The following is an 11,476-nucleotide window of genomic DNA, read 5'->3' as shown; positions in this document are numbered from 1 at the left end:
GTCATGACAAGCAGTACATATTTAGAAGACCAGAATAATAGGCATTCCAAGTTCCAAGGACAATATGTTTATCTTATCCCTAACTGTACCCTGAATAACTCAGAGCTACAACAGACATGAAAGGAAATATATAGATATAGATAGATAGATAGATAGATAGATAGATAGATAGATCTATATCTATTATCTATATATATATAGATATATTTAATTGCTGAATGAAAGAACAGAAGTATTGTGGAAGGTAATAAAGTTCAGTGACTAAATACATGTGTTTTGCAGTCAGAGTGCCTTGGTTCAAAAATGCTAATTCTGTTATTTAAGGGCTGCATGACCTTGCAAAAGCTATTCATCATACATTGTGTTTTTCATAAATGGGTAGAATATAGTACATACCTCAAATGATTTCTAGAGATTAAGGGAGATCATGTGCAATGTTTACACAAATAATTCAGAAATATTTCAATTGTTTTCTGTGTTCATTGTTTTTGACTGTTCCTCAATATTGAGTGCTTAGTATTTATAAAACTTTAGTTCATAGAAACCAAATTGTTAAGGGAAGAAGATATCTGGAAACTAACCACTGAATAAAATAATAATCAAAATGAAAAATAAAACCTAGTGAAAGTAACATTAGAAATTACTTTACATATTTCTATCTTCTCCCTCAAAAGGTTCTCCTTCCAGACCTAAACTGTGGAAGTTCTGAATTTTATTTATTCATTTTAATTTATTAAAATTAATTTATTTTATCAGCTATTTCCTTTATCCTTCAACATTGCCATCAACACTGTCTTTTGCAGGAGTACTTCTGCAGTGTAGTCTAGGTGGCTGGAACTGCTAAGTAGTCAAATAGCTCCTATAATCATGATCTACCTATATAATTATCATAACGCGATATTACAGCCACAGAAGAATACTGATAGGAATATAAATCTTTTGAAAAATATAAACAAGAGATCTGGACCCCTTACCAGTGCAGAAGGAAAACCAAAACATATATGTATGCATATGTCTGCATATATTATACATAGACACAATCTAATATACATATATCTCTACTTTCCTTCCTCGCTATACTCTTCCAACTTCCAAAACGTAAGTTTTATAAGTTAAGTTCTGTAAGTATCAACTATCCTCTACAAACAAAATGCTAGGGACCTTTATAGATGTAAACTATACTACACTTGCAATAATCTGGTGAAGGAAGGTGATACGTACACATTTGTATTAATGCACATGTACACACAAAGACACATATAATGGAACTAAGGCTCTGATGAGTTACCAATCGGCCTCTGGAATTCAGATTCATCTAAACAACTGTCTACTCCCTTTCACCACTAAAATGAGCCTACACTGAAATCACTGTGATCACTAGTCCTGATGTGTCAGGTTGATTAGATTAAGAAATGTATAACAGATTAGTAGAGCATGATCCTAGGGGTGTGTGTCTGGCTGGGTCATAGAGGCATAGCCTTGGGTTTTATATATGTTCCTCACATATTCCTCTTTGGCATTGTTACCCTGCTCAGCTTCCACGTTTTAATATTGCCTGAATCCAACCCTTTTCTGTCCCCTATTCCTCCCTTTTGGAATTGTAGTTTACCCTGTGATAATGCACCTTGGGATTATGTAAATTCTTTTTTATTTCCACAATGATTCATAACTAACTTGTCTTGAGTCTCAGAAGAAAACTTGAACTTCTGAAAAATGATGGACCTATTGAGACTGTGGGAAAATACTGCCTTTCTGGTTATACATGAGATAGTGGTATTGCATTACACAGAATCAGGACTTCCTTGTGTCTTTATTTGGAGAGTAAGTATGGTGTAAGGAAATGTATTGGGGTATAAACTGACAAGGAATGGATTGTGACCATTACTACATATATCCTCAGCTTCACTGAAGTAAGAAGTACCTAACAGATTAGTAAAGCACACTCCTGAAACTATGCCACACAGCTAATGGAGACATGGTCTTGGGAGACACATGGTCCCTCAGCAATTCCCCTCTGGCATTGTCCCTCTGTTTTGCTTCCTGGGCAAAATGAATCTAAGCAGCTTTGCTACAACATGCCCTTCCACCACTAGTACCCACCCTTACTGCCTGTCTTCTACCTACTGAATCTCTTAAAAGTGTGAGTTAATTAAGTCTTTCTTAGGGCTGGGCAAATAGCTCCGAGGAATAAGCACTTGCCTGACAGGCACAAGGTCCTGAGTTTGATCCCTGGTACCACCAAAAAAAAAAAAAAAAAAATTAAACCTTTCCTCATTTAAGATGTGGGAATCAGGAATTGATTCACCAACAGGAAAAATAACTAATATAATTATCTTCCCCCAAGCACCTGCTCACCTTCCACTGCTGCAACATTTGGGCATCAGGATCTACCCAGTGGCCTAGAGCAGATCCCTGGTGTACTAACTCCTGCATCTCATTTCTCACCCATTCTGTTACCAAATCTATTGTAACAACTTAACATATACAATCCTCTCCCCTTCTCCTGGTGCCCACTCCACTATTCCTGTTAATTCAGAACTATCCATGTTTTATTTAAAATAAATGCAAGTGCCCCCAAAAGTCTCTTTACTCCAAGCTTACTCTCTTCCAATAGATCTGAAGAGTTGTAAATGAAGTGATTAAAATGACAAAACACCTGCAAATGCCAACAAGCTACATTCTTCAAAAAGGCCTCTCCAATGTTAGCTGTTACATCTATACATATTCCACAATCCAAACACCTTTTGCCTCCTGAAATATTCCATGTTATTTCTTGATGCTTGTAAATTCTCTCTCTGAAACTCTACTCCCCATCCTGTCTTCATCTGTTTGCTCAGCTGGCTCCTATTCTTTAGATATCATCCCCTCAAGGCATTCCTCCCTAATTGCTCCAAGTCCAGGTTGTGATTCTGCTAAACGTTTTTGCTTTGGGGGCTATGTAGATCTCCAGCTAAATTCTTATTCTGAAGAAATCTTTTGTTACAGGGGTCTCTGTGAAATTCAAATCAAAGAACAATCTCAGTCTGCCTGTCTGCCTGTCTGTCCTTCTCTCCCCACAAAAAAAAAAAAAAAAAAAAAAAAAAAAAAAAAAAAGCTAGGATGGCTTTGCCAATCTCATGTTCCCACCCAGAATTTTATTTATTATTTTTTTAATGTATTTAGTACAGGCACTATATGGTCTAAAGGTTCTTACTACATAGCTCAGACTCAGTGATTATCCTGTTTTCAGCCTCCCAAGCACTGAGATTACAGGAATGCACCCTCACACCCAGTCTCAATCACCATCTCAGGGCACCCTGTGGGAGTAGCTAGCAAGGCAATAGGAGGACTGAACCCCACCACTGGGCTTTATTCCACTGAGTATACGGCCAGCCCTTGAGCTATCTGGCCAGCCCTCAGAATTTAAAACAAAAGGAAAAAAAGTCACAAAAATACAAAGACAGTTAAGAGATTTTTCCAGGGTCAGAAGAGTCAACAGTTCAACACAAAAGTAGCAGTTTTTGCAGGGGCTGTGTTGCCAGAAGCAATATTCTTACCAATTTATGGGATATGACCTAGGCTGCTACCTCAACCACCCAGCTTCTTTTGGCTCCTATTTGTTTTTCAATCCCACTTCTCTGGTCTTCCCATCAATTCTGAGAGTTAACTATAGTTCTCCAGAAAGTCCCTTTTCTGCTTCAAACAACCAGAGTCCTCTTGTATAATTGACTGAATCCAGAATCATGAGTAGTGTTTTTACATTGTGTCCATCCACAATATCAACCGTCAGATTCTATAGCCAATGTCATATACTGACTCTAGTTTCTGCTATCCAGGTCACCACTTTACCCTAGAAAAATGGGTGGCATAAAGTAAGTAAGTGAGAAATAAATTTCCTGAAAAAAAAAACATATATATATATATATATATATATCCCTAGTAGTAATAAGAATTGAAATGGAATACCTCTCCATGGGAAGTACCTTGCATTCCTAGACACCCAATGTCACCTACTGCCAAGGATGTCAAGGAACCAAGTAGAACTATATAACTGAATTCACTCTCTTTTCACAAACTTATGAGCTAGGATTTTCTTCTCACCACCTGAGAAACAAACCACATATCTTCCTCTCTGCCCCCAGTACTGGTGATAGAACCCATGATTCCATGCTACATCCTGAGCCCTCTTTCATTTTTTATTTTGATACAGAGTCTTGCTCAGTCATTAAGTTGACCAGGCTGGGTTCAAACTTGGAACCCTCCTGCTAAGAGAAGAACCAAATTAGAGGTCTATGTTATTAAGGTGGGAGTTCTCTTGTAATAAAAACAAGTCTAATCAGAATGGATGCTGAGGAAATCTCAGCATCCATTCACCACTTTACCCTAGAAAAATAGGTGGCACAAAGTAAGTGAGAAATAAATTTTCTGAATAAATTATATAGATATAAATTTCAGATATAAACTGATTTGAGATATAAATTTCAGCAATAATTTTGATCAATAACCCCTACAAGGTTGCTGTTCTACGTGTAGTACAGGGTATGTCAAATGACAAATGAGCTCTTCTAATCACTGTTAGTACCTTCCGAATGTATAATGTGTAATGTGTAATCACTGTTAGTGCCTTCCAAAAGTACATGTTCATACTACACTAACACCTCACGCAAGAGACACATACCGTTCTAGTCCAACAAGGCATTAACTGTAAAGTTACAACGCAGATCGCTATTAGACTAACGCTGTCTATAAAACAATCCTACTCCAGAACAGCTCAACGAAATCATATGTAAATAGACCACTCAAAACCCTATACAACCGACAGGGGTCAGCAGCTACAGCAACTAATCTACAGAAGCCAACTCCAGAAAGAGGGCAAGAGCACTAGGGACACGACATCCACTACTGCCACAGCGGTGTCCAGCTGCCTGGGTCTCCTGGCAGTTGTGCAGAGCGTGCTGATATCACACGGGACTGAGCCCCTTCACTTTCAGACACTGCTCTGGGTCACACACCCGCGAGGCCGCCCGCCCACTCCAGGGCCGCTTAACCGAAAGCTACGCGATGGAGCGGCAGTTCTGCAGGTAGGGACCTGGGAATACACGCAAGCGGACGGACAGCCACTGTTGCGAACTATAAACTTAAGTCCCGGCGGCTTCAGTAGGGGAAAGTGTTTCTTCCCAGCAGGCAACAACTGCCCCGATTTCGGGGCAGGGGCACGCGGACGACGCCGACGACAGGCTATTTTTGCGCTGACAGAGGCGGCGGCCCGGGCAACCGAGGCCCATCGGGACTACAGCCCACAGAGGCCCGTGAGAGCGCGGGTCGGCGGGGGCCGGGGCGCGAGGTTGCCGTCGAGCTGGCCTGCTGAGAGAGCAAGTGGAAGCGCGGCGGGGGCACCGGGGCAGGACGGCGGCCAGCTAGGCGGCGTGTGAGCGTGTGTCAGGGCTTGAGTCGGGGCGGGTGTCAGGAGCGAAAGGCGATCAGGGAGGGGCGGAGGCGGGGGGAGGGGGGAGGAGAAAGAGCGAAAGGCCTAGACGGGGTTCTGGGCGTCTAACCGCCCGGCCCCGGGCCCTCAAGCCACCGCCCCTAGGCCCTGTGCTGACGCTGGACGGTCCCCGCCTCCAGACCCCCCGCCCCACCAGAGAATAACTTACCTGTTTGCCGAAGGAATCGCTCCTGCTAGCCCCTCTGACTGACTCCTCCGGCTCACCGTCTTCCCTTTGGGAGGAAGAGGCGGGACTTCCTGTCTCTCCGTTGAAAGACTTCCGGCGGTTCCAAGATGGCTGGTGAACGGAGCGCCGGGTACCACAGTTTAAAAAAGATTTCTTTTCCCAACTATTTTAGTAAAATCCAGTTTTAGATCCTACTTTTTACCCTGAGTCGTAGTAACTACTTGTTTTTGCCCATTAACTATCACCGGAAGTCTAAAACATAAAAGAGGAAGTTCTACCCCTCCCCTCAAGTTAAAAAAAAAAAAAAAAAGACGGAAAGCCAGAAGAGCCAATATAAAGAGACGCGCGGCTGGCTCTGAAGGCAGATGGTGTCAGTGTGGAGGACCGCCTGAAATTTCTAGATTATGTCAGAGCGAGTTCTTCCTAAACCAGTCCCGCCTTCATGCCGTCTGAGTACAGTATCTGAAACATCCCCTCCTCTTGCCTTCCCCTACCTTCCCCTCTACCTGCTCTCCTCAGCCAGCCAGGTACTTGTCGCTTCTAATGCACTGATTTTAAAAAACTATAATTATCGGCCATGTGAGGCATGTATGCTGTTTCAGATTATGAGAAGAACCTATTGAACTACTGCAAAATGGGGTCCCCACTCAAAGGTTCCAGGAAGCACTGAGTAGGGTGTATGTGTGGTGTGTGTGTGTGTGTGTGTGTGTGTGTGTGTGTGTGTGTGTGTTAACAGCACAGCACAAGAAGTTCTTAGGAAGAAAGAATATGGTTCCAGGATACATTGCTTCCTGCCTCCTAGCAAGTCCTTCCTGAACCTCAAATTTAGAACAGTTTCTTCTGAAATTCAAAATTTCCTGAGAGGGACTTGAGTAGATGATGGCTGTATCACAGTTTAATAACTGCTGTGAGAAAGATGGATGTAGAGATGGACAGTGATAATCCTGACACAGGGTCCACCATACGACCAGAAGGCAAGTAATATGTTACACAATAGAAAGATGATTTGAGATTGTTGGGTTTTGTTTTTTTTTTACAGACTTAAAAAGCAGTTTTTGCTAAAAAGTTCACCATCACTTAGACGTACAAATGCCAAATAGGAAATTAAAACAAAGCTTGACTTTTACTTTGTAAAACTAGGTCAAATCCTCAGCATTATAGGCCTGTTAGTCATCTATGGAATGTCTAACAGTTGGCAGATAAGCCTTATTAGACCTAAATTTACTAAGCTTATCAACCTTCACCACTGAGAATATCTATGTCCAAAATCCCCAGTCCCTTAAATTTCTGGTAACAATAGACCCCCCCCCCCCGAAGAGCCTTGAGTTTCTGAGACTGCCCCAAGTCATAAGGATTTCTTTCACAAGAAGCAAATTGCCCTCAAGCAAGAGGATTTACAATCATCTAGACCAGTGAGTGTGAATCTTTTAGAACTTTAAATGATACAAAAACTCACTGGCACATAGATTTGCAACCACTGGACTAGACACTTGCCTACCTCAGCTAAGCCTTAAAATCTGACCTCCTACTTTTGTGAGGGGACCAGTGTGATCATTGGAATGCACCCTTTCCAGCTACTCAAGCAAGGGTCCTTTCCAATTAAAGTATTTTCCTGTAAACTCATACTGTTTAGTTTTTAATTTTAATGTTCACTGAACCAACAACCTAAAGTAGCCACTATTTCAGGTGAGACTGAAGATAGGAATTTTGACTTTGCTCTGTAAGTGTAGGAAAACAGATTGTGATGGGATTTACAGAGAGAATTCTAAGTAAATAGGATAAAAATGTCCTGAAGTTAGGCTTTCATATGAAAGGACTCAGAGTGATCCTCCTGTTTTCAACCCTCCTAGTGCTGGGATTATAGGCTCACACCACCACTCCAAGTCTCAAAATAGGCTTTCTTGATGAAATTATCTCTTAAGGCCATTTCCATATATTATAGATAACTAAGTCTGGTAGAAATATTGTAGGCAGTCAGAGATGGTTGGGCCCCCAAAAAGTCAATGGAGAAAACAGTTATGGCCAAGGTTCAAGAAAAATGAATTACACATATACTCATATACTTCCACTGGGGATGAGCAGCAATGAATGATATGCTTTTTTTGTTTGTTTGTTTGTTTGTTTCTTTATTTTCTGTCTTTTTGAGACAGGGTCTCAATATACAACTCAGGTTGGCCTTGAGCTCACTTTATAGCCCAGGTTGGTCTCAAACTTGGAATGATCCACCTGCCTCAGCCTCCCAAGTGCTGGCATCACAGGCATGTGCCACCACACTTGGCTTATACTCTAAAAAAATTTTTTAATCATTTATTTATTTATTTATTTATTTATTTATTTGGTACAGGATCTTGCTATGCAGCTCGAACTCAGTGATCCTCTTGTCTCAGCTTCCCCAGTGCTAGTATTACAAGCTTGTGCCACCACACCTGGTTTTGGTGGCCAGCACAGCACACCTGGGGTACCAGGGCCAGCAGAGCATGCAGGACTGGGGATCAAACCCAGGTCCTTGTGCTTGCCAGGCAGGCACCTAGAACTTTGAACTATAGCCCCAGTCCTAATATTCCAAATAGACATCAATCACATTGGGGTAGAGGACCAAAACTCCTTAATCTACCCCTTCTAGGAAGACCCTTGTCTATCCCATGTGTACTTTCTACTTGCTATACGACTTGTTTCCCCATTTGATCCCCATTTAATCAATATTACCCAAGTGACTATACTTGTTGTATACTTATTGATTGACCATAGTTTTGTCCTACTTCAAACCCACCTTGTGATTTCCCACTGGGTCAAGATTATCTGCCTAATGGGGTGGCACATACCTGTAGTCCCAGCACTGAGGAAACTGAGGCAGAAGGATTGTTATAAGTTCAAGATCAGTCTGGGCTACAGGTGAGCTCAAGGCCAGTCTGAATTGCATAATGAGACCCTGTCTCAAAAAGGCAAAAAAACCACCACCCACAAGAAGCGGGTGGTGGGCAACCCTCTTTCCAGGGCCTTCTGTTCCTGTTGGACAGAAGCTTTCTCTCAATAAATTCTTGCTACTTTTAACCTCATTCCTCAATTTTAGGAAACACAAACTTAGCATTTCAGACCTTTAACAAGTTAGTTTGTTTCCCTTATATCACAGGTATAATTCAGTTTGCATCAGAGTGTTTTTAAGAATCTCTCACATGTGTGTGTGTTTTAGGGAAGGATCTACAGGGTGTTCAGGGCCTCACTGTGTAGATCAGACTCGTAGTGATCTGCCTGTTTACAGCCTCCCAAGTGCTGGGATTACAGGTGCACACTACTATGACCAGTCTCAGTTGCCGTCTCAGCGTGCCCCAGGGGCAGAGCTGGCCAGCAGGACCGGGGATCAAACCCCTGACCCCTGCACCTGGTTGGAGGCACTTTAATCTGCTGAGCTATTTGGCTGACCACCCCCTCTTCTTTTTTTAGCTGTGACTATAACTCAGCACCTTGTGCTTGAGCTGTACTCCTGGTCCTCTTACCTTTTTTAATACCATTGACAGAGAACTTTTTGTAGACATTATCTGGTTAAATTTCCATTGTAATCCACACTTCTTATCCCCACAGCAGGAAAATGCAGTTTAGAAGAGTCAACTCTCCCCCAAGATCACATGCATAGGAAAAGTAGAATCTAATCATCAAGGCCATTGTCAGCTTTTTCCACTTGCTAATTGACTCATATTACAATGGTTATTAAGTCCTAGTGAAAGAAAGGAAAATTTTCCTCAGAACAGGTAACCAGCCTGTCAATATTATATTTATTCCATTAACCAGCATTTCTTGGGTGCCTATTATATATCTAAAACTAGATTCTGTCTTTATTGTTCATGTGAAATTTACCTAAAATTTTTGAAATTTTAGTATATAATACGATCTCAATAGCAGCCCTAACAGTTTTAACCTTATGTGACAAAATGATAAATTTCTTGACAATAAAAATAGCTAGTTAGTATAAGTCTCTGTGGATTAGGCATTCTTTTGGTCTATGGGTGATTATCACTCTTAAGTTTCTTGCCCCAGAGATTTATTTAACATTTATTTCCCTTAAGTAGTAAAGTAAAATCTGAATTTATTTTTCAGTTCTGTCATCTATTATTTTTCTGAGACAGTACATTTACATTTTAACGTGATGTTAAGGAAGTTAATTACCTCATTTCCAATTGAGCTTCCATTCCTCTCATTAAATTCTGATTTTCTGACTAAATAGTGGCATTCAGAGAAACTTCATGTTTCTTTCTCATCTGTTTTCCTCTTTCCACCTTTTCTCCTCCCGTTCTCTTCTTCCTCCTCCTGCTCTCTTCCTTTTGCTGTCCCAAAAACTGACTCTCCACACACACACATAGACCGCACAGACTCATCATGAAGGCAGAGAGCACTGGTGACACAGTAAGCCCCTTGGTCAGTCCTTGCTCAAAGCTATCCATGCTTTAGACTTCCATTTACATTCCCCAAAATAAATCATTTTATTAAGTCATACTGTCTTTTTCTTACATCACAAAGCAATCTAAATGATACAGAAGTATTATTAGAGTTGCAGTCTAAGAAAGTTGCAAAGGAAACAAAAAAAGACTTAATAAGTGAAATATGATTAAGTAAACTCCATAAGTTAAAAAGTACAATATAAATAAATTCATGTAATAGAAAACTAAACTAAATTTTGTAATTTAAAAATATGGAAAGTGATAGTCAATTTGTGAATTTGCCAGTAAGGAAAGGCTAAGAGATACTGTTAACAAACAGTGCAAATCTTGGTGGTTTGTAACAACAAGTGTATAGTCTTAATTCCACTACATCTCACTGTTGCTGGACGCTATACTCTCTGTCTCCTCTCTGTAGGACCCAGACTCGTGGAACACCACTATCTGTGTTAGAGAAACATACAAACAATATAACATGCATTGATCCTTAAAGTTTGGACCCATAAGTAAAACACTTTGGTCATATTTCGCTGAATGAAAGAAATTCACATGGCCACAAGTGACTTAAAAAGGATGGAGGAGTGCTGTCTGCAAAAAAATGAGAACTTTTGATAAAGAGTGTTGATGACCATCTCTGTAGAAAGAACAGGCTGGGAGTCAAATAGGTTTACTTTTAGTGTAATTATTTACTACTATGCTACCTAAACATTCTGAAGCACAATTTCTTACCAAATGAGAGCAGTCACTTACTGCTGAGGTATCCACCTCAAGGACTTTAAATGTTGACTTTCACTAGTGTTTAAAAAAAAAGCTTTTCACTAGTGTTACAAAAATTAAAAATTTTAGAAAGTTGCTCAAATTAAAAATGTCTCACTCCCTTGAAAATGATTGTAAAATATAGAATAGCTGAAAAGATAACATGAAACACTTGTACTGGGAGGCTTTAGAAGCAATAACAAAATAAACAAGAAAATAAACTTTGACTGATAGAATTAGTATAGAGTTTGTTTATAGAAAATTTGGAGCCCAGAGGTAAAGGAGTTTCTGCATGATTATGCAGCTGCATGTTGATAACCAGGACCTAGATTTCTTTCTCTCTCTCTGCTCCCAAATTCTCAATGTCACATTCAACTTTAGGCTGGTAGCAAGATGGCTAAAATGACTACAGGAATCATATCTAGAAATAAAATATCTCAAGAAGAAAACAAAACTTCTTGGGATACATTCATTCTCTACACACATGTGTGCACACAAACACCTCCTTTTACTTTCATAATGTTTTCCTTTGGAATAATTTCAGACATAACAATAAAATTGAAAGAAAAATACAAAGAACTCTCAGGTGTTCTGCTTTGAGAGTCTATGACTGTTCACATTTTGTCCTGTTTATCTTAT

At 40.3% G+C, this 11,476-nt stretch overlaps 1 protein-coding gene across 1 annotated transcript in view; it reads right to left on the bottom strand.

Moving 5' to 3' along the window:
- Positions 1–5,782, bottom strand: part of Znf407 (zinc finger protein 407) — a 535,987-nt gene extending 530,205 nt beyond the window's left edge. The window contains exon 1 of the mRNA XM_004640188.2: positions 5,634–5,782. The gene's annotated coding sequence lies outside the window, so the exon portion shown is untranslated. The remainder of the gene's footprint in view (positions 1–5,633) is intronic.
- Positions 5,783–11,476: the final 5,694 nt, after the last annotated feature.

The sequence above is a fragment of the Octodon degus genome, unplaced genomic scaffold, assembly GCF_000260255.1.
Source record: "Octodon degus isolate 3935 unplaced genomic scaffold, OctDeg1.0 scaffold00120, whole genome shotgun sequence".
NCBI classification, from domain to species: Eukaryota; Metazoa; Chordata; class Mammalia; order Rodentia; family Octodontidae; genus Octodon; species Octodon degus.
Note: the sequence above shows the minus strand (reverse complement) of the source record. Positions and strands in the feature narration are given on the sequence as shown.